The sequence below is a fragment of the Tympanuchus pallidicinctus genome, unplaced genomic scaffold, assembly GCF_026119805.1.
Source record: "Tympanuchus pallidicinctus isolate F22 unplaced genomic scaffold, pur_lepc_1.0 scaffold1, whole genome shotgun sequence".
NCBI classification, from domain to species: domain Eukaryota; kingdom Metazoa; phylum Chordata; class Aves; order Galliformes; family Phasianidae; genus Tympanuchus; species Tympanuchus pallidicinctus.
In genome coordinates, this window is record NW_026294618.1 from 91,511,031 (window position 1) to 91,534,106 (window position 23,076).

A 23,076-nucleotide genomic window follows, 5' to 3' on the forward strand; every position below is an offset into this window, starting at 1 on the left:
ATATGGTTTCCAACTGTTATCAGAAGCATTTGTTACTGATTTTTTGTGCGTGTGTTAAAAAACCTTTGATGAAGAATTCTTTACTGCAGCTCAGTGTTAGAGGTGATTACTTCAAAGTCGTATGAGGGTTTCCTTCCTATTTAAGTAGTTATGTGTGACTCTTGCTCTTAGGCTTCCACAGCAAGATTCCACAGTGTTATAAGCTCAAATTAACTTGCTGCAGATCAACTGCTATGTTAAGTTCATATGCATCATTCCAGCAAATTTCCCTGACAGGATGCTAATAGCAAAAAGCAAACTCAAAGCAGCAATAATTGGAGTCCACACAAATTCATTAGAAGATGTGAATACACATTTGTATCTTTCTTTATTTCTCCTAGCTGATGGGAGGAACTGTTAAACAAGCTTAAGTTAGTCAAAAAAAGATTCTTTCTCGTATTTTTAAGGCTTCTTTAAGACATCTCCATACACATCTGTTACAGCTGGTGTTACAACTGGAAAGATTATCGTGGTGAAAATGGGAAAAGAAACAAACAGGGAAGGAATACTCACCTGTATCCGAATATCTGGGTTTGCAGGAAAGATTCCACAGAGGAGGGATCTCCAACCAGAGGTCCTTCCCCGGTAGCAGTCAGCCTTTAAATGGGTCTAAGAGAGGTGCAGCCAGGCTCCACCCCTTCTGATCCCACAGGTGAATTGCCTTCACCTGTGTTCCCACGGCCGACTCAGTCCTTTCCTCAGAAAATCAATCAGTGGTTCAGGCCATGACTCAACTGTTCCCATACAACATTTTTTCCCATTTTCCCATTTCCATGACATGCAGATTCCAGTACAGGGCGTCATAGAATCATAGAATCACAAGGTTGGAAAGGACCTACAAGATCACCTAGTCCAGCTGTCCTCTGCATCCTCTCAGCAGCACCACTGCACTATGAAAGATGTACTCATTTTTCTCAGAAAAGGCCAGCATATTTCAGTTTTACTTCCCAAAGGAACAGACTGATTTACCCATGCATGGCCACATCAGCCATTCTTCATAGATTGCCAGTACAAAAATTAAACAGAGGACAAAGGCAGACCAGACCTTACAGCTCCGTGGTACAGTGGAGGTCTTTGCACTCAGTAGCAGCAACCACATCAGTGCTTCTGATACAGCACAGAGCAGTGCAGCTCCTTTAGAACAACCACACACTCTAAAGCACACACTAAAACTAGAGGCTCTCAGCAGCACTGAACCAGCAGGTTTTTTTCTATTCCATTCTTAAAGTACCATAGATTGAGTGGTGTAGTGAGGAGGAACACTTAATAAGAAAAGAGCTTGCTTTTCTTCTATCTTCCTCAAAGGGATGACAACTGCCCAGAAAGCACTTACAGAACATCAATTGCAGCACATCCCTTTTATTTACCCCTCCCACTGTTGACTGCAGTCCCAAGCAGCAGCCTCCCATTCACTTACATGATATTCTGTTCCACATTTTCCTTGGGTACCCATTGCTGGCAAGCCTGCTGCTGCCTCTGTTTCCAGGTCTGGCACGTGATTTGCATAGCTTAAGTCTTCCAGAAAATCATTTTCCTTTTGCTAGCTGATTAATTTGTTTGCTTTCATCTATTTTCCTTGCTTAAAATCCTCCCTGGGATTTCTACCAGCCAGTGCAGGGGGTGGGATGCCTTTTTCCAGTACAATGAATTCTGACCTTCACAGTGCTGCTATGCTGAGAGAGCTGGGCCATTTCCACACCGTAAGCAGACAGGACTGCACAGAAGCGACAGTGCTACCTCACACCTCAGTCATCCTTTCTGCAGGCACCACTCGCACCTCATGCAGTGGGAGAGGACAAAAGCTACACTACGTCACGCTGTATGCACAGGGAATGGAAATTCCTTTTCTTTACTGCAAAGAGGGACTGTTTATATCCCCCCAAAATGGGACCTGTCCCTCTCATCCTTGGTGCGTATGGCTACAAATATTACTATGGGTCATAAAATCCATAAAATTGCTCATCTCAGTTAAAAAAAAAAAAAAAGAAATCAAATATCAACAAACAGAGACAAAGATGTTTGTATGGTTGCACCTATACACTGAGTATATCAAACAGGCAGCATTCTCTTTTGTCATCCGTGCTGCTGCAGAAACCTGGATGCAAAATGGGAAACCTTGAGATCAGCAACTCATGCATCAGGCAAGGTGCCACAGGAAGACATGGGATGCGGGTGACAGGTTTCCCTCACAATCTCATTATATACAGTCCAGTAAGGATGGATGGGAGCTCAAGAGGGAGGACACAATAAATGATCATTCCTACCATTTGTTCACCATGGCCCCATCAGAGATACCAATGATTTACAAAATCCCAGTTCTCAAGGAACAGTGATGAAAATAGCAAAATAAATTCATTTCACTGTTTTCATACTGCTGGTGCAATACCATTTACTACATACTGGTAGTATCCAACCATAACAGAAGATCCAAGTATGCAGACTTTGGGGATTTCACATCTAAAACTAGATTCAGAGCTGAGCCAAGGCCAAATCCAAAAAAACAAATCTGACACATCTCTGCTCTTTGCTTCCTTGTGAATCTTTACGTGGAGCAAATCTTACATAAAACATTCTCATCATGTAGCTTTTCACAGCTTTATTTTTAAGCTGGTAAAGTTTTATTCCACTCTAAAAGAAGCACACTGAGTGACAAGCTATCTGTTGCTTTCACTTTCCCTGAGGCATGGCTCAGTTTAAACTCCACAGTACATACAGTGACCACCACTTGCTTGGATAGCCTGCAAGTCACTGACACCCAGAGCCAGGCTCCTTACTCAAACTTTGCTGCTAGTTCTTATCTCTTACAGTGGCATACATCAAAGCCTGGGGCCTAAAAATCTGCAACTGTGAGGGCTTAGATCAAGAATTATATTTGAACCTTGTTATCCACATTCACCCTTTATCAGTACTAATTTTGAAAATCAGGATCCTCAAAGTACATTATGCTACTCAGTAGTGATAGTGCTGCTGGTTTTAGTATCCAGATACATGGAAGAAACAGGCGTTTTGAATTGGAGGTGAGCTTAGGCAGGCAGAAAAGAAGATAAAGCCACTGCTACCCAAACATGACCATTTCAGTGTCTCAGCCTGCCCAGCTGTCTCTCCCAGCCCACATCCATTTAGCAATGGACTCAGCTGCACCTTGACAGTGGGAACATCCCACTGGGAAAAGTTACAAAAGAAAAAGAAAAAAAAAGAAGATGATGTGAACAGCAGCCACATGAAGATTTCCTTCTGCTCCTGTGGAAGACATGGCAGCTACAAAATTCAGATCAAGATTTGAATTTTGAATAGACTCTGGTTGGAAAATGTTAAGGAATTTCTTTTGCCTACTGCTCAACTCAGCTAGTGGGTATATTACTGGTTTATAAGTCAGATGTCTTCATTTTGGATGTGCTGTCAAACAGCCACTAAGCTATTCCTTTCTTATTTATTGGGCCAAGGAACTGTTTACAGAGTAGTTCATATACTTTCATGTACGTTCATTTGCTCAAAGAAGTTTTGAAATTGGCCAAAGGCCAAGTGTTCACAGATGAGTTTTATAACACAGAATAGTTCAGAGCCCGGATGGATACAGTTCTGTCCACAAATACAGCCTCCTTGGGGTTCTAGTTTTGAAAAGAAGAGTACAATGGAGGGAAAAAGAGTACAAAGAAAAGAGCCTCGCTGTCAAGGCTGTCATGCACTCAGAGCTGTCCTTGCCTCTCAGCAAACCTGCCCCTTTCCATCCTAGTTTGCTTATCAGTAGACAATTTAATTTTCTAGGAAATGCAAAACTATCAAATATAAACTTCCATTTAGTCAGTACACTGCCCCCAAAAAACAAAGATTGAGGACGCCTATTCAACAGAATTTAAACAGAGCATTAAATTGAATGCAGAGCTCAGTTTGGTCCTACAAAGCAATGCTCCATTTGCCTGCAGGATTTTCTATTTCTGTTCTGTTTAGGATAACAACAGATGGGACCCCTAATTCAAAAGAAGATCTCAAGGCTTGAGGCAACAAAACTGGTCAAGAATGCAACAAAATAAGGTTGTTCCAAATGTAAGGGAAAATATGTATTCTCAACTGAAAAAAGGGATGGAGTCCAGATGGCAGGAGAGGGTACCCTGGATTTCTGGAACATCAAGATCCCACTGTCTTTGCTTCCCCTAGAACATCAAGAAGTCCAAGTGAACTTGAAATCCACAAAGGGGTCTTTTTAGAAGACCAAAAACTGAGCATAGTAATCAGCTCGGAGAAAAAAAACTCACTTCTGTGCTACAGTACAGAGATTTGAGAATTAGATGCCTTCCAAAGAAAAACAGTACTTTTACTTTCTTTCCAATCAGAAAATCAAAATGAAAGATTTTTTTTCTATGTCTTCTTGACCCAATTGAAACACTTCAGCTGACCCATTTGAAAACACTTCTTTTTAGGTCAATTTTCTATTAATTTCTCTCTGCCTCAGCTACCACACTGTCCCAGAGACACGACAGCTGACATTCTTCTTTTTTCTTCTACCTCCTTCCTCCCTCTGTGTTCTCTGATCAGATTTCATCTGCGAATATGCCATGGGACATTGTCCCAAGCTGAAAGACTGCTATGTGCCACAGAGATTAATCCAGCCACAAATTGGCAGGGAGGCCTAAGGCACTGCTATTGATCCTCCGGATGTGGTCAATAGGAACTGAAACAAAATGCTTTGACTTTCAGAATGAGAAGAGTTTGGAACATCTGATAAATTCATGGCAAATTTAAGCATCTTCACTCTTTGCTGAACCACTAGACCAAAACCATCCATTGAAACATCCATTTCCCACAGCACCAGGATTCCAGTTTGTGAAAAAGCCTCACATGACCACCCCAGTTACCGTGCCACTCAAGACCTCTCAGCTGCTTTCTTTGCTGCTTGTCCTGGCTGCAGTGCTCTCTCCTGCTGCTGACCCAGTTCACCTGCCCACGGTTGCTGTTTTTTTTGAGCCAGGCAATTCCTTCACCAATAGACATGGGCAGCTGACAAGCACACTTGAGTATGCAGAGTGAGGCAATTCCAACCAAGGGTCTTTGCTGGATGGGCTGACCTCCCAGCTCAGCTAGACCAGGAGGATGAGACCAGCACCAAGCGGCCATAAAAAAGATTTCCGCCCTGCGAGTTTCAAGGAACAGAGCCAGCAGAAGAGCAGCAGGCAGCTTCTTGCCTCATGGTGATGTAGTTCCTCAGGCTGCTGTGCTCTCCTGCAGCCATTTTAACCTGGGTACATTAAGAAAAAAGCATCAGGGACGCTTCTGAGGGAAGTGGCGCACTGAAACACATCAATCCAGTGGCATGAAATTAGCATCTCTGCCACAGGCTTCCTGCATGGCCTTACAAGCAACACAAAAGAGCAGCACTTTCTCAGTGTTATAGGGGCTGGAAGAAACAAATAAACAAACAAAAATCCCAACAGCTATATTCCCCAGCATTCATATTTCTCACTTTCTTCATTCCTCAGTTTCCTTTTCATATGCTTGCCCGCTGCAGACACTACTTAGGGAACATCAAGAGAGTCTTTTGGCAGGGTTAGAAAGTGGTCTGTCACAGTGCTGTAAGGACTATGGTATCACTCCTCAGCATTCTGGTTTTGCATATTTTTACTATATGAATATTTGCTTGCACTGTGTCTGTTCAGCTGTGAGTTACTGGAGAGGCAAGAACACTCATGAGTGATATTTATTAACTGATATATTCTCATGAATGACTTAGATCTGTTCCTTTGCTGCTTGTATGTTTTTCACATTGTCATCATGAGCACAATTACCACTTGTCAATAAAAGACAGCTGCCTCAGTGAATTTTTTCGTTCCAAGCACATATGAAATGCATCCAAAAACACGTGCTTTACACCCGAAGTGACTGGCAAAATATTACGTATTTTGATGTTCCCGAATGGCAATAAAATGCCCACTGAACAACTGGCCCTTACACAATGCGAGCTGGTGACCATCGGCACAGCAAGTTTGCAGTGCCCTCTGGAGGCGAGTCCTGGGCTTTTGGGGGGAGAGAAAATAGAGCGCTGCTCTTGAGATAGGTTTGGGAAAGGGGAGGGAGGGCATTTTAGGAAATGGTCTAGAAACACGGTGAGCTTTTGATGTCAGGGTTCACAGTGGCATCCAAGAGAGCAGAATTTCTTGTACGTGTAGTCAATAACTTGAAGAAATCCGTACAGAAATGCATAGCTTTGTTTGACCTGAATTTGCTCTATTTTTTACATACTTGGATCTCCCAATGCAATTCTGAGAGAAACCTGGGGAAAAATATTTGAAAAAGTCTAGAGCCCTTTGGACACCAGCACTGCACTGCAGACACATTTCGTCCGTGATGCAATGGAATTCCTACATGAAGGCTGTTTGCTTCACTGGCATTTTTCAGTTTTAAGGACAGTTTCAATTCCTGGGTTCTGGTTGGTACTGGAAGCAGAAGCTCTGAAACTGAGAGAAATATTCAACAGTTACCCTAAGAACCCTGCTTTCAGCTTTAAGGGATTTGGCCTAGAAAAAGTCTGAACAAGAGCATCACAGGTTTTTCATCTCAGATTTGGACTGTTCGAAAATGCTTCCATCCTTGAGAGTATCCCTAGCTCTCACAAGTCAAGAGAAGCAGAAAAAGGTTCAATACACTTCAGATTCAAATAGCACTGAGATTTCCAAAGGATATCTGCCAGCATCCCAGATTAAAAGCCTTCCAAGCCTAGAAAGTAACACGACTGAAATTAAGCAGAATATAAATAAAAGCAGTTCAATAGCTGGTATTGATTCTTTCGTTTGGCTAAGAACACTGCAAGCAGCACATTTTATTCCTTGCTCCTTGGAATTTCAGAAGAGAATTCTCACTCTCTGTAACCTCAATCAGCTTTGTTGCTAGAGATGAACACTTGACTGTGAGCAGAAAACCAACCTCTAGCCAGGAGCTGTGATTCGTATTTCTGGTGACTGTTCTTCACAGACATAAATTATACTACAGCCTATACGGGACAAAATCTCGTATACAACCCTCGTTCTCTCTGACACATCCAAGACATTGTTTGTATAATCTTTAGCTTACTATATATACCACGTATCTCTAATTACTATCAGAACAATGTAATACATAAAAGGCTAAAGTAGGGATTGCTGCTGTCATCAACGAGAATAGTCCATCATAAAATGCCCACACTATTCAATCATTATATTTATAAAATCATAATAATGCTGTTTGTCTTTTTCCCCATCTTGGACTATTTGTCCACATGTGCTCTTTTCTGCATTTTGGACTCTCACCGTGGATCTGGAATAAGAAATACAGAAATTGAGCTCGCACCTCTAGGCTTCTTGCCACAAATGTAATACTGGATATTTCAGAAAACTCTCTATCAGTGGAGAGTAAGAAAAGGAGAAAGAAAAAGAGGAGAATGAAAGGGAAACTAGATAAACTGTGTCCTTTATCAGCCTCTATTACACATCTCCTCCTCTTGGGGCCATGGCATCAATAACCTCAGTCATCAAAGTGATCTAGAGAAACTGTCAGTTAAATAATTCATCTCCTTTCTTATTCTGATGGAAGAAATGTGAGGCAGCTGGTGATACCAGAAAAGCATCATCTTAAAGTGTACATATTAACCTTTCTCTTACCAGAGCATGAAGATAAGATACAGAGCTTAGCATGTTCCTTAAATCAAGACCCAGACAGTAACACAAACATGATCTAATTCACCAGCAAAGATAAAATGAGGGGAAATCACAGTTCCCGCAAACCACAGTGTATGAAGCAACTGCCCTTCCCAGCTGAGGAACACCACCTTTTCCAGCTTAGACACACCTCAAAAGGGAGAAACAGAATTTCCAGGGCTCTGATGATCATAGATTCCACTTCACTGATGAATCTGTGGTTCTGTAGGATGCACTCAGAACCACAGGGCAAAGCCCACTATGATATAGTTCAACAGCTTCAGCCTGCCTTCTGCAAAGGGACACATGCAGCCCCTGTGATGCAGAGGAACACAACTGCAGCAAAAAACCTGTCTCAGACATCTGATAGTGTCTATTTAACACAGCATATTTTGGGCCAAAGACTGTAATACGCTCTTAAGTGGACCAGACTTACACCCTGCAATACTTCAAGAATCTGGAAGGAGAAAAAAGGTCACTTTCTAAAAGAAGCAGGTTTGTCTGCCTGTGTTTTTCTGCCATCCATTCGCTGTGTGAGATAAGCACTACAGTGAAGAGGAGGAGGAAATTTGCCAAGAAAGAAACAGTGCATAAGTGTGTTTTCCAAAGATGCACTGAACAGTTCTCTTAGACCTCAAAGAAACGAAAACTTAGCAAATGCTCATGGCCATAAAACATTGAATTAGGCAGTAAGATTTAAGGCCAGCAGCCAACATTTCTCCAATGTTTTATAATAGGGATTTAAAATCTTGACAAGTGTTTACAAAGCCCCTTTAATTTGCAGTGCCAGAACGGGCAGGTAGGGACTGGGTTACCCAACCTGACAAAGAGCCACACCAGTGAGGTCTCCATCTCAGGATAAGAGCAAGAGCACAGGCCAGGCCAGCAGATCTGGTAGCACAGATCTTCAGGACAGCCTGCTGCCCATGTGCAAATATGCGTGTCACTCAAGGGCACTCACTGAGCTACTGTCCATCCAGCCCAGTGCTATGACACAGAGGACAGCAATGCCCAGAGCATGGCAGCAAGCCCACACAGCACAATGCAGACCTGTGCTTCTACTCAACAATTTTTCAAGAGTGAAATTGAAATTGCATGTAATGATGAGTTAAGGAGTTCACAGACACAGAACAAATACGCTCACATGAGGAAGGGGCATGTTAATGCATTTCAAGAGCTACTAATATAAAAGCAAAATACATTGTTGCATTCAAATTAATTAGTCAAATCATATGTTGTGCTTAGCACCAGGCTGGCTTGTTTATTTTGCAGGTATTCTGCAGCCACAGAGTAAGCCATGAAACTAGTCCTAGAGTGCCACAATGCCATGAAGTGACTGTGGAAGGCAACAGAGTTCCCTAATAAAAAAGGAAGTTCAGAAATATTTCTGTAAGCAAACATGCTTCTCTCCATTGGAGTAATAAGAGAAAAGAAGCAGGGTCTGCTGCACAGCACATATTCACATTGGAGAGTTTTCTAGTCTCAGACTGGACATAAAATAAAATGCACACTGCATAATTGAAACCATATAAATCAGAATCGATGTTTTTCAATATAGCAAATTAATCTGGCTTTACAATCCATGAAGAACAATTACAGATCTAGGAAAGACATTATGATCAAGAAAATAGTGAAAGGTGGGACAGTTTTCATTCCAGGTACCCGATGGGTCATCAAGGATAAAATGGAAGAACACATATTCCATGTTTAGAACAACCACATGCCCACTGCTGCAACCCTCCAGTGGAACAGATGTGCGAGTAACTGTGGACTCTCTGGTTTCTCATTTCTGGAAGTGACTCATGAGTTATTCTACTTCTTAGTGGGAAAGAAGTCAAGTCACCTGAAAACATCCCATGGTTGGGATAGGAGAGGAACAACATCCCTTCATTTAACTGACTTACAATAAAGGCCGTACCCAGCGCCGGCCACTAATAAATAAATACAGTTTCATAAATAACAACCATCCTGTATGTGAATTTCTTTGTGCTGCCAGATGAAAAACTGGGTCTTGGAGTATGCAGAGTTGCTCTCTCATCTGAGCTCTGGCTTTGCAGCTGAGCACATCCTCTCCCATCGTGTACTAAAAGCTCTGGCTGGTTGCAAATGAATAAGGTCCAGATGCAGTCAGGCATAAAACGTTGCTGCCCCGGTAAGATCACTAGCTAGATCTGGTCCCTGTGCCCTTGTAGGGCTTCACAGAGGCTGGGCAGCACAGCAGTGGGATAGCTGTTGTAAACACTGTCTGGCAGCCTATCCGGTCACAGGGGTCGCTGGCTAAACTGAACTATCATCACAATGACATCAGGTCTTCCATTTCTCTACCAAAATCATCAGGACGCATTCCCTGCTTCTGATAACACGTACCAGCAACGCCACTAACCAACACAAGAGCAAGCAGCTCATTCTAGCTGTAGTGAGCATGGCTGAAGAGGAAGTGCAGCAATGCCACAGTTACCCAGCTCTGCTTTGGCTGCTGGAAGGCTCCGGCAGAGGCCAGCACAGAACCTGCAGCGCCTGCAGCCTGCCCTCTGGATACTCCTTACTCCATGCAATGCTAGAGACTCTCTCATAAGCTGAACACAAACATCAGGACAACGTTACAATCCAGAGCTTTCTTGTGTGTTCCCATGTTATTTTAATGAAAAGTTTGACTACAGCTCAGAGCTTTGAGGAAGCTATTATACAAAAACATTTGGCCAAACATTTTTTGGCTTTTAAAGTCCTGCTTGTGTTCACAGCTGAGCCCCGGGCTGAAGCAATGAATATGTCCATCCCTACAACGGATGCTGTGGTTTTCAACAGGCTTTCCTGCTTCATGCCAAAGAGGAAAATGATATCACTTGCGAAGACTAATAGCTGGGTGTAAAATCTCTAAGGTTAAGAATAGGAGAAGACAGTCTCCTCTTTAGCACTGTACTGCATCGGGAAACTCATCTTAACAATATCAGAGAGAGAAGTTGATGTCAGAGACTGTACAGATCCAGCCTGTCAGGTCTGCAGATACATTTAAAAAGACGTTTGCTTATTTGAAGTTCAGCAAAATAGTTCTGTACGCACAAGGTAAGGTTAGGAGCTTTCTGCCAGGAACAGGAAAGAATCTATCCTTCTATTGCACAGTTAAAGCACAGTTATGTGACTGCAGGTTGCTACTCCTTTGCTCAGAATCCCTTTCCATCAGCACGAGGACTATTCTATAGTAATCTTTCTACATGTCCTCCCTTTTGTGCTGCCCTGATGTTTTTTTTTTCCCCCTAGGGAAACACTGGTAAGTCCACCAATTTCATCTACCTCAGAAACCACACTCAGCTGCAGCAGTGCTAATGCATCTTTGCCCCTTGACCATTAGAGCATGTACAATAGATTCAGGTCACCAAGTCATCCTTCCAGAAAGCTGCAGCTCATGGTTTAAGCCACACTTCAGGTTACAGACAGCCAAGAGCTTAGGCTGCTCCTTTGCTCCATCATCTGCAATGAAAACAAACATTTCTGTAGAAGTCTTCCAAAAGACAATCCCATAGTCTTCAGCTGCTAAAAAACATTGAGACTGCAATGCCTAGGAGAAGAGAGCAAATATACAGCATCCTTTCCAAGTAATGGGAGCCTGTAGCTTTGTTGTTGTTGTTTTTGTTGTTGTGGGCATTTTGTTTTGTTTTCAAAGTAGAACCAATCAGGCTATGCTCTAGGTAATACATCCGATGCGCTTCAAAATCAGCTCTGCCCCAACTAATGTCCAGACATGGAAGTCAGGGCTGGAACTGATGACTGATCATCAATTTTTTGCTACAGTTATTATATACAGAACATCCTACATACATAAATGTACTTTTGAAGAGTAAGATAAAGAAAAAGACTATTGAGTATTTCAAAAAGTTGGACTATGGGCTTTTTTAACCTTCACCTAGCAAGGAGAGCAGGAAACAGTGTTGCTGAGCTAAGTCAAATAAATAGATTTTCTTTTTCTATTGTCTTGCATTTCTTCCTTTTGCATTTCCTTAAATATGAAACAACAGCTATGCTTTCGAGACAGCATTTGAAACTTCCAATTTATGTTATCAGTATGAATTTACAGATTTTAGAACTACAAGAAACATACTTGAGTTGGGATAAACCATGCATCAAGACCCAGCGCAGCTCAAGTAATACGTTCATATCTTCTGGCCAACAAACAGCAACTGTTCCTGACTAGCAGAGCAGCCACAGAAGTCAGGCAATCTTTACTCCTAAACGGATGCATGCAAGTGACCATATGAGAATGAAGCTTTGATACACTGGTTAGACAAACTCCTTCCATCCTGCTTTATGATCACAAAATCTCTGAAAGAAAAGCTTAAGAAAGACATCTATAAAAACTGTTAAAAATATTTAGCCTTAAAGTCTATGACTTCAATGGTTAAAAGATTGCCTGCATTCCCTGAGGTGCAATAGAGAAAAGTACTGTATTTGGCATATAGCTTTTGACTTTTTAAAACATTTCTACACTAGAGAATGTCAGGGAGAAAGTCCATCAGCAATACCATAGATTTATCTGCTGTTAATAGGGCAGGGTGCTTGGTTTTGCATTTTTGCAAAATGCAGTCACAAGGAAGAAAGAGTCCTAACAAAGAAATCCATGTGCAAACATTCCCAAGCATTCAGTGGGAGCCAATGTTCTTAAGCACAATAATGTAATATAATGAGTACAGCCCTCCTTCAAACTATTTCTTTCCAATTGGGGAAATCTGATATTAAAAATTCACACTTTTTAGAAAAGGTAAAGATAATTTCTTTCTATTTAAAGGGTGTGAGAAGCTAGACTGAATTCTCTCGTCAGCCCACAAGAACATAACAGAATGCATGACAGAAATGACCTGAATTAGGATGCTTAAGTTGAGCAAGAATTTAGTTTCTGAAGAATGCAGCTTTAAATATGAAAAAAGAAAATATGGATTTGTTGGCTTAATGGTCATTGTCAAACAAAGAAAATTCTGCAATAAGCCAGGGTCACAAATTCTAAGCAGCTTAAGATAAACCCAGTTTACTAACATTTTTAAGAAGTAGATAAAAGCTAATTCCCTGCTGGGAAACTAAACACTAAATTCATATTGCAAAAGCACTTCTGTGTTACTTTTTACTTGACTTGGGTTTTCTGAATCCTACAGTAAGTTTGAGGTTTCTACTGTTTGTCCTCACTTCCTATCTGTGCATTAGTAGCTGAGCTTGCACTAGAAACCCATTACACTATAGCTCAAAAATGCAAGGGGGAAAACACTTAATTTCCTCCCATCTTTAATATCTTTAATGCTATTTCATGCCATCTATTTTATGTTATGTCTAGAGGTCTGGGTAATAGAAGTGACTCATGCATCCCATGCTTAGCAAAAGAGCATGCTTTCTCTGGGTGGATAACCTGAACCATAGCAAAGTTATCTGACCCTTGCACTAAATTATAAACAGAAATTTGTTGCACAACCAGCCAGTTTTGGGTGGTCTTTGCACAGGGATAAGTTTTAAGGCTTAACTTTGAATCTGAAAATGCACTGGATCAAGTGGTGCTTTGGGAGGAGCTTGGTATTTCAGAAAGCTTTTACAGACTTCCCAAGTGGCTGAGCAGTAGTGAAGGCACAGCCTCGCCCCCATAAAAGCCGTCTCTTTTCTCCCAGTAATGCATCTACTCTACAATAGTGAAATCCTGTGGGGTCCTTCCTTGGCAAGCATAGCTCTGAGCAATGGCATGCTGAAAGCTGAGTTGGCTTGTTCCCTCTTGTGGCCAACCCTGCAGGAAGAAGGAGAGGTGTGGAAAGTTTTCTAGAGATGCTTTTTAATAGCATTCCCCTTAAATATGTCCACAGGGGACAATAAGGGGGAGAGGGCTTTGCCTCCCTAAAAACTAGAAAAACTAATGGGATATACAGAAGGCTAAAGCCAGTTAGGCCTGTAGCTCAGTTCTGTCAGCTTCATGCAACCAGGAACATATTTCACACCAGAATTCACAAGAAATGGGCCACACAACTGCAAATGTCACCACTTTCTCAGCCAAATGCAAAACCAAATCTGCTTCTTGAATATATCAATACAATATGTGCATGTCTGTAACAAAGTAAGTGCTCCTCTGCATATGCATGAGGATGAGGAGGAATCCAAGTCATTCATCACCTGGTATGTAAATCCCACATAATTTAGTGTGCTTGTGCACTCAGGCATCATAATGATAGCACAACCCAAAGACCAACATAAAACAAAAGACAAGAAGCCTATTTCCCTTTGCAACAGTGTCTTTGTTATTTACTTAGAGTAACTTTTTAATAATGGTACAAATTATCTAGACTTTGATTCTGTATCCAAAGAACGAAAGTGAATGCATGCCCTAAAGATTTAAATGCTGCTGCAGCTGACAGGCAGCAGACAATCACCCCATATCTGCAGACCTTCAGAAGAAGCTGGGCCATTCTTCTGCCTGCAATAGCATGTCTGCAAAGAGGGAAAACTGTTCTGTTTAATGATCCCAGACCTAAGCACAGCAGGTGGATCAACTCTCCAAAATTTCATACAAAAGATTTTTCTAGGTTATCAGTCAACACCATTTCCTTCTACCAGTTTCTCTGTTAATGAAAATAAACTGCAAGGAGTGTCCTATCTGACCATGCCCCAGCAAGCAACATTCTCACGACCTGGAGAAGCATGTTTAGCATCCAAGAGATGTATGCATTTTTCTGACAGAGCAATCTATTTTAAAAGATGGGGCTGAAGCTCCAAGTTGTCATCCCCCAGGCAGAGTTAAGAGGGACAGAAGAAGCAGAGTGCAAGTGCATAGCAGAAGAGATGCGGTTTGTAGTTAACAAAAAGCAGAGAAACAGTTTTGCAGATAACTGAAGAGTGCAAGATGGAGTTTGGAATACAAAAAGGCTTTGGCTAGGATTGGAACTTGTATTCTCAAAGCAGTCTTGTAGCCACATGTTTTAAAAGGAATTCATTAGAAGGCCATAAGGCTAATGAACACAGTTTACAGTCAGAGGAGCATTGTACAAATAACTGCAACCGCCTTACAACTCACATGCCACCATGAGGGGGGATCATTTTAGCAAATTCTGTTTCTGTGAAGAAAGTCTCAGTGCCTGAGCATTTTAAATCACAAATATTTTTAATAGTTCAACTCAAATGGACTAAATCCATTTTGCACATTGCCACCGTGCTGTAATATCTTCATCCTGAAACCTTCCCGTAAGTAGTTGTTCTTGTCTAGAGGGATTCTTTGCTGAAATCAGGTCTTAGATCTTAGATTAGATCTTTCCCTACTTTTGCTTGTCCCCATCAAGCTAGAATCAGAGTTACTGGCAGGTATCCCAAGAATTCCTAATACTGGGAAATTCTAGATGTGCTGCATAGTAAGGCAGCAAAGCCTAAGCATGGTAGCGGTTATCAACAGGCAGTATGATGAGACACTACCTACCTATCTACAAGCAGCTCCCTCTTAAAGAATAGGTTACCTTTTTCACTGGCTTTCTTACACACCTGGCTTCTTCTAAGCACTGTAGAGACAGCTATGAGGAAAAAAACCTGGAGTCCTAACTCACACCGCTGTGCAGAGAGAAATTCAACACATGGGGAATGCTGTTAGAATGGTTATTTGGATTGACATTGGACTCAACACCTGTTTCCTTTTCGAAGAAGGAAATCTCTGCCCTGCAATGACCTCTCACAAAATTACTCTATGTTCTCTGCCACAAGATCTGGTAGGAAGTTAATATTTATAACACAATTGTCAAGGGGCAACTTTTATTTTTAAGACCGATGGGTAGGTGCTTGTCATGGAGAGACATGGTCACGACAGAAGGACACACAGGAAGAAATTATCACACTGAAAATTCATACAAAACATATTCCACATGTTTAAAAGTGGCACAATATCTCTCCTCATGTCTGTCAGGCAGATAGATAGTAAATACACTGATCCCTATTTTATGGGTTATCTTCAGGTGTAGCTTAATTGACTGCAGCATAGCTACCCTACTTTAAGTAGATCAAAGCTTCCACAAAGCCACCATGAAAATGGGTTATCAGTGACAGCACTTTATTCCCTGTGTCCCATGAACACTCCTCTGCTTAACCTCACCCAGCTGTGTTGTACGTCTCAGCAGGTAAGCCAGCTCCAAGGTTTGCCTTAGTGCTGGATAGCAGCCGTAAGAACTCACTTGACCTCAATTACGTGGTGTTTGTTCCACATGTCCAGCACACTGAGGCCATATGGACTAGTAAGTATTCACAGCATTTTCAAAAAAACCACTTCTGCATACAGTGGGCCTTTGATTTTGTGCTGCACAACAGTGACTCCCCCACTTCAACAAGTGGCTGGTTTGTTTCCATTGTCTATGGGATATTAATGCTGACTGCTGGCTTGTTGGCAGACACTGAAGTGGTTTGAATTCAGCTGAACAGCTGTTGACTTACACTCCAAGTATCAGTCCTGGGTGTGAAAAAGCAGAACACTCCAGTGGAAGGGCTTTTCATTAAGAACCAGAAAGTGCTGCTTTGAGGAGCTGCACCCAGCCTCTGGCCCCGTCAGGTTGCATAACACCAGATCTAAGGACACCAATTGTTTCCCCAAGCCTAGAGAATGTATGATAGCAGGTACTTGGGTCAGATAACAGCACTTCCTGAGTTACATCACAGCTAACCCAATACGGCAACAGTTTTCGCTATTGATAACACAGAGATGCTTGGCTTCAAATTTTCCATCAGCTGCAGAATTTCTGTGAAGTCTGATCCAGACTTTTTTTGCAGCTTGCCACAACCTTACAGAGAAAGCAAGTTATTTTGAAATGTATCCAGAGGAAAACAGTAGAGACCACATCTGTTAATCTTGGACCAAGTACTAAAATTACTTGAAAATCATCTAGATCAAACTTCCTAAATATTTAAGGAGCATTTGTTACCTTGTGTGACTCTTAATAACAATAGCTACAAATGCAATAAGACTGTGCCATCCATGAGGATTCAGAGTGGCACATGTCAGGTTTTGCTCTCCTGAGGAGAAGCTCCCAAACTGGAAGCAAAATTGGAATTAGTTCAGACTGCCATTTCTTATCAATCATTTCACCTGTCATGGACTTCTGAACAGTTTTGTCTTCAGACTCACATGAATTGTGGAGTGTCTCGTAGCCTTGCTCTATGAACAACACTGGACAATCTTATAAGAATAATTGGCTTTCAATGCAACTTCTCAAACTGCCCTACAACACTCAAATCTTCTAATCTCTCTGTGACTTCAGTGAAGAAAGAGTAAGTAACTTGTGAAGCATCACAAACCACATCAGAAACACATCCAGAAATTAAATCTGAAGGTCCAAATACCCTACTTTGTTATCAACCTCTAAATCACCCATGTGCTCCCATGAAACAACTGCTTTTTCATGCCAGGTTACAATGCACAGTGTGCTGGCATCAGCTTGCTGCTGGCCATAGCAACACGCTGCCTTGTCTGCATTAGTGTTGGGCTGATTTCATGGTAAGCATCATGATATGACAGCTCATAGACACATCTCTTGTGTACTACCAAACAAATGGCTCTTATTTGGATTTTGCCTTCATCTCTTTCCGTTTCACACAATCTCACAAGGCATTAGTTTAACCAAAACCATTATCTAAACACCCCAAGATGGCAAATGCATCAGAAATTGTCACCCATGCTTTTCCCACATTGTTGTACTTAATGCAACCTGCTACCGAAAAAAAAAAAAGGAAGAGTTGGCTCCCACTGACTCTCAGTAAAGCTGCCATCTGGATGGTGATGCTTGCACCATGGCCTCTGGTTTAGCCTGACATCAAAACCAATGCAAGGTAACAGAGCCATGATGTTTCAGGATCACAATTTTTCAGTTACATACTGGAGCAGAAAGAACATCTTTTCCCCTCCACTACCACACAGTGGCCTTAGCTTTCCTTGCAACAATGTTTTGATGTACTCATAACCTCAGTCCCTCTCATCCCTCCCTGAAGTTGTGAGCAGTACATTGGACAGTTTTCTCACTCATCTTTGGCAGGATTTTAACCAGCAACCTCATCACTACATCTAGATGTCCAGGTCCCAAAAAATATTCACTTTACTGGAAGATGATATGCTGAGAAAATCACTCATGGTTTTCCACTCACTCATTCAGGGAGCAATCAAACATCTGTATTCATTTACTTAGTCTATTAAGCCAGTAAAACAGAAGGAAGTGACTTACACCCATATTTAGAAACAGAGTCTGCTCAACAGATCACTTAAGGAGTGAATTTACAGCAGGCAGTATCATCATAATACTGGTATTAACAACCAGGAAGAGCTATAGCATCAAAGCAGAAGGCAGAGCATTCCTTTCAACTTCTCCACTGAATGACAGACTAATTCAGCAAAGCAGCCCAGTTCTTTGCGAACTCACACAGCTGTTTGACACAAAAATGACCCTGCTAATTAGCAGAGATACTGCCACATTGTATCACAATCCAAGTCAGGCTTTTAGAATTGCTATCCTCTCTTGCAAGGAAAGGAAGAAGCCTTCAGACAAAAGCAAACAGGGTAATTGTATGCTTAAACCTATGGCAAACAGCTTCCATTCCAACACAGGACTTCAAGAAACATTGGCATTATAATGAAAAGACCTGCACCACACCAGTTCAAAGATTAGAAGTCTTTCCATGCTGCTTTATTGATTACTTAGAAGCAGTCTGATATATTTAACTAAGAACCAATGGGAAAAATAAAGGAGTGCCTGTTTGACTCAGAGGAAGAATTTCATTCATGGGATAAAAGAGCCTAATGAGCCAATTCAGCATTCAAAGACAGCTATTAGTGATGAAGGAATGGAATGGTTTGTAACAAAATGATGAGCACAGAGCACAGATGGAGGAAATCATGTTTTGTAAATTCAGAATCAGGATTTTTTTAATCTGTAAATACTTCATTGGGATGCTTCTCTGCAATATTTAGCATGTTCTAGGGTCTCATTCAAGACCTTTTTTTCCCCCAAATGTGGCACCTGCAGAAATATGCCTCAAGTCAGTAAAAGCACTTGCACGCAGTTAGAGATCACTCCCTCATATTGGCAGTTCAGTACATCCTCTGAAGAGAATCAATATTTGGGGGGGTCTTTAGTGCTGCCCTCAACAAAATAAACAACTGAAGGAGGCTGTGGATTGAAACAGCTATAATTCGCAGCTCCATCTTAAGACAAACTGATTTTAAGAACCACTGTGCAATAGTTGAGTTTCTAGCCTGAGAGTAGGGTTAAGGTGGGGACTGACCAAATAGGACTCTGTCCTTCCAGTGTGACACAAGTGAGCAGGGGATGACATGAGGACTGATATTTCACATGGCAGTAATCAGTAAACTCAAAGCACCAGGCAAAGATCCTATAGAAGGTTTCCTTTTGGCTCTCAGCAATACCCATTGGTCAGACTAGATGAGCTTCAAAGGTCTTTTCCAACCTTAATGACTCTATGTGTTCAGGCACCACCACATTTTTTGGGGGGGGGAGTGGGAAGGGGGGGGAAACAAACAACAACAAGATACTGTAGGTACTTCCTGAACATCCACGTCATTACTGTGTCTTTTTATAAACCATCAACTTGCTCTGATAGAAAACCAACCCAATCCTGTAATACTGACTCATTTACTGTTAGTTAAATAGATCAGATAGTAATTAACAAACAGGTCCTCTAAGCAGAGATACCAACACAACATAGCTCAACACATAGTGGGGATATGCGCTGACTTAGAGAACACAAAGGTTTTCATAAAAGAAATTCATAGCTAGCCTTCCAGGACTCCTAAACCTGAGATATGAATGCAGATGTGTTGAATAGAACAGTGGTCCCGACATGAAGAACTTTGTGTAACTAAACTACTTTTGCTGTAAGACCCCATTATTGTGGCTCTCGGGAGCTATTTTGATACCTGCAGTAAAAGTTGCCCAACGTATTCTATTAGAAGATGCTGCTCTTGTTTGCAAAGCCACAGGACTTTGTCAAAGTTGGCAGCGCTTGGTGTCCACAACTAGGATGATAGTTACATGAGGAAAGAGTAACACAGCCTGACCACGGCTCTCGGCTCAACCACATGTGAATCTCACTAAGCTGGCCAAAATCAGCATGCACAGCCACAGTCTCCTCTACCGACATCAACTCCGGAATGAGAGACCTGCAAGAACACTGCATGGCTCTGCCAGTGTAAGAAGGGAAGCAGTTCAACGGGGAAAGAATGTTCAGAAAGAGAGAATATCCTCATTTCACCACCTGATAAAGCTTGAAGAAAAAAAAATTGTCTGGCTCATATCTCCAAATTTTCCTCAGGCAACTAACAAACTCTAAGCAGTATATGGTTTAGATCTGACTACTCTAAAGGTTTACACCTCAGAATCATTTTCTTCTTCAGCAAGATCGGTGCACAAAGCTCCTCCTTCCTCAGCTCCTGGCAGAGGTTAACCCCAGGCTGCTCCCCACCGTCCCACTGCATTTTGCAGCTCACCAAGAGCTGCACGAAAGCAAAGGGTGGGGCAAACGGGATTACCAAAATGCCCAGATGAAGAAACCTCCCAGGTCAGCATGAAAGGAAAGCAGCTGCTGGAGCAGGTAGAGAAGTTGTAGCTGGGGAAGAGGCAAATGGCTTCTGGAAGAGACAGAATGTAATGGGGAAACACCCTATGGGCAAAAGAAGAGGAGGCAACATTATTGTTTGTTTTTTAGCAGGGGTGCAAGAGTTTACGATGCTCATTAGAGAATGGAAGCAGAGAAACGGTTTAGTGAAATAAAGTAAGCAAGCCTCCTTTACGCCTAGGTATTTATGCCTCTTTGCAGATGCCTGGCAATTCTTTCCCTGGCACAGTGAATGCCCTGTCTGGAGCATTGGTGACACATTTTGGGATAACATGTCCTAGCTGTCTGGATTTAAATGATTCTTTTGGGAGGACATCAATCATGACTCCTGTGTGGCTGTATTTACCTTTCGAGCACAGATTGGCTTTGCCTGGAGTTTTGTGATCTGCAGAATTTTTGCCTCTGGTGATGATATATTTTGACTTTTCTCCTTTTAATCACACGTATGCAGAAGTTGCATGGCCATAGAATGAAAGAAAAGTCCTTTCAAGGAAAAGCAACTCATTAAAAGACAAAAAACAAAAAGGTAAGCTTCCACAATGGAGAGAGATCATCAGCTAATTTCCCCAGGGATCTATACTGATATTCAGTGTGCTCACAAATAACTGGCAAAAGGTGAGAAAGTTTACTGCTGATAAAAAATTACTTGAGATGCTATGAATGAGGGTAGATTGGGAAGAATTGCTAAGAAGCCATTGAATATTGAGGGGCTGGGCAACAGAATGGCAGATGAATGATAACGTAGGCAATGTTGCATATGGAAAAAAATTCATAGCTTCACATAGGAGACTAAGGATTCAAACCTGATAATTATCCATCAGGAATTACAGGTTGGCATTAGGATTTTAAGTTCCATTAAAATGGAAATGCAGTAAGAGTCAAAATAGCAAAAATAAAGTAGAAGAAAAAATAATACATATCAAAAAGACATGAACAACAAAGTAAACCTAATTATCTGACTATGAAATCTATGGCTCTTCCACATCTTCAGTACAGAACGTGGTTCTTTTCCCATAATCTGAAAAGAAAAAAAAAGCTGCATTAGAACAAAAACATCCAGAGAAAGTTAACTACAATGAGCACAGCTACAGGACAGCTTCCAGACAAGGAACAATTTCCATACGGTGCTCGTTATAAAAAGGGGCCATCTTAGTGCAGGTGAGACAGTGATCTACAGACCAAGAGCAGCTAGAATCAGATAGGTGGGCACCAATTGTGCACTGTCTGCTCCAATACAGAAATGAATGGCCATAAAATGAAGCTAGAAGAAGACAGCCTGAAGGTAGAGGAGATGGCTGGCAAGCTAACACAACAGGTAGTCAGCCTGCAGAATTACTTGACAAAAGATGTTGCCGCGAAAAGTTTAGAAGGGCTCCAAGTGCTTGGGCCCAAGCAAGTACCTGGAAGAGAGATCTATTGAAGAGGAAAAATTACTTGCAAGACTTTCCACTTTTTTATTCTTTCATGTGCCTGTCCTCCAAGTAGCTGCCAGCAGCAAGCACTGGCAGACGACAGTGAGGGGCAGATACCCTTTGTTCTGACACAGCGTTGCTGTACCTTGGTGCATCTCCTGTCTTCTTTCCCATACTTTTGCTGGGTGATGTGGTACAAGCTGTCTGTTTGCTTCTGGATAGGTCAGCTGTCCTATTTTTATACACGCTAATGAATAAAAATTGAAACGCTTTCAAAAGCTCATCTTCCACACCACAAGGACTGCACCACAGGCCCAGGAGTGACTCTACATCCTGCTAAGAATATCTGGCAAACCATTTTGTACAGAGCTGATGATAATGAACTCGTTTTCCTGAGAAACAGGAGCTTGCCATTTCTCTGTCCAGTAGGAAACTCATATAGAATATGTTTAAGCTTGCAAGAGAAAGTGAGAGAATTGAACTTCAAAATCAAAGTATTCCTACCTAGATAGAAAAACCACCTGAGCCAGTAGGCACAACAGTGGAAGAGTTAAAAGACTGCCTATTTATGAACAGGTTTTACCTAATCCTCATGAAGAATTTTTCTTAGTACAAGAATGACCATACTGCTTCCCTGTGAATTGGATTAAACAGATCTTTGCCCAGTGAGGAAGCTGGACCTGCACATATACGCAGCACAGATATTCAAGGGTAAAGAACATGAAGACTGGTAGAGGAACATCAATGCCAGTTTTTCAACTTCACATCTGAGTGTGAAAGGGCTGCTATTAGAAATAAATAAATGGCTCAACAGCAGCCAAGCGTCTTTCAGTAGGGTTCTGCAATGCAAAATTAAAGTCAAAATGTTGGCAGAGGTCTACTTGGATAGTGTCATATCAGGATACATCAAATAAATCATCTTACCTTCACCTTCAAGCTCTGACTGTGATTGGCCTGACAGGGAATTGGTGAAACATTTTTATCTGCTGATTTATTTATTGCTGAAACACTCTTATTATAGTCTTTGAAATGTTGTTCACAGTTCTAGCCATTTTCTGACTTAAATTCAGTGACATTCCTGCAAAAACATTCAGAAGCAAATGGCCATAATATGTTCTGCAGACATAGGAAACACCCTGAGGAGGGGAGTTAATGGGAATGAACATAATAATGCTCTTTGAGGAGAGTGAGATGTGGTATATATTTTATCTTAAAGGATTTTAACTGAATCCCTAAAGGTTCTTTATGTGGGAGAAGTTTTTCTGTTCAAGTGAAAGCCTAGTTGAATTTGAAAGGGCACTCTCATTTTGTTCTCTTCCTCCAAAAAGGGCGTTGATAGATTTGTTCTA

General features: G+C 41.6%; 1 long non-coding RNA gene across 1 annotated transcript in view; it reads right to left on the reverse strand.

The window, feature by feature from the left end:
* Positions 1-12,985: 12,985 nt before the first annotated feature.
* The window catches only part of LOC128075177 (uncharacterized), a 35,879-nt gene continuing 25,788 nt past the window's right edge, over positions 12,986-23,076 (reverse strand). Inside the window, exon 3 of the long non-coding RNA XR_008203685.1 lies at positions 12,986-21,333. This is a non-coding gene — a long non-coding RNA (uncharacterized LOC128075177). The remainder of the gene's footprint in view (positions 21,334-23,076) is intronic.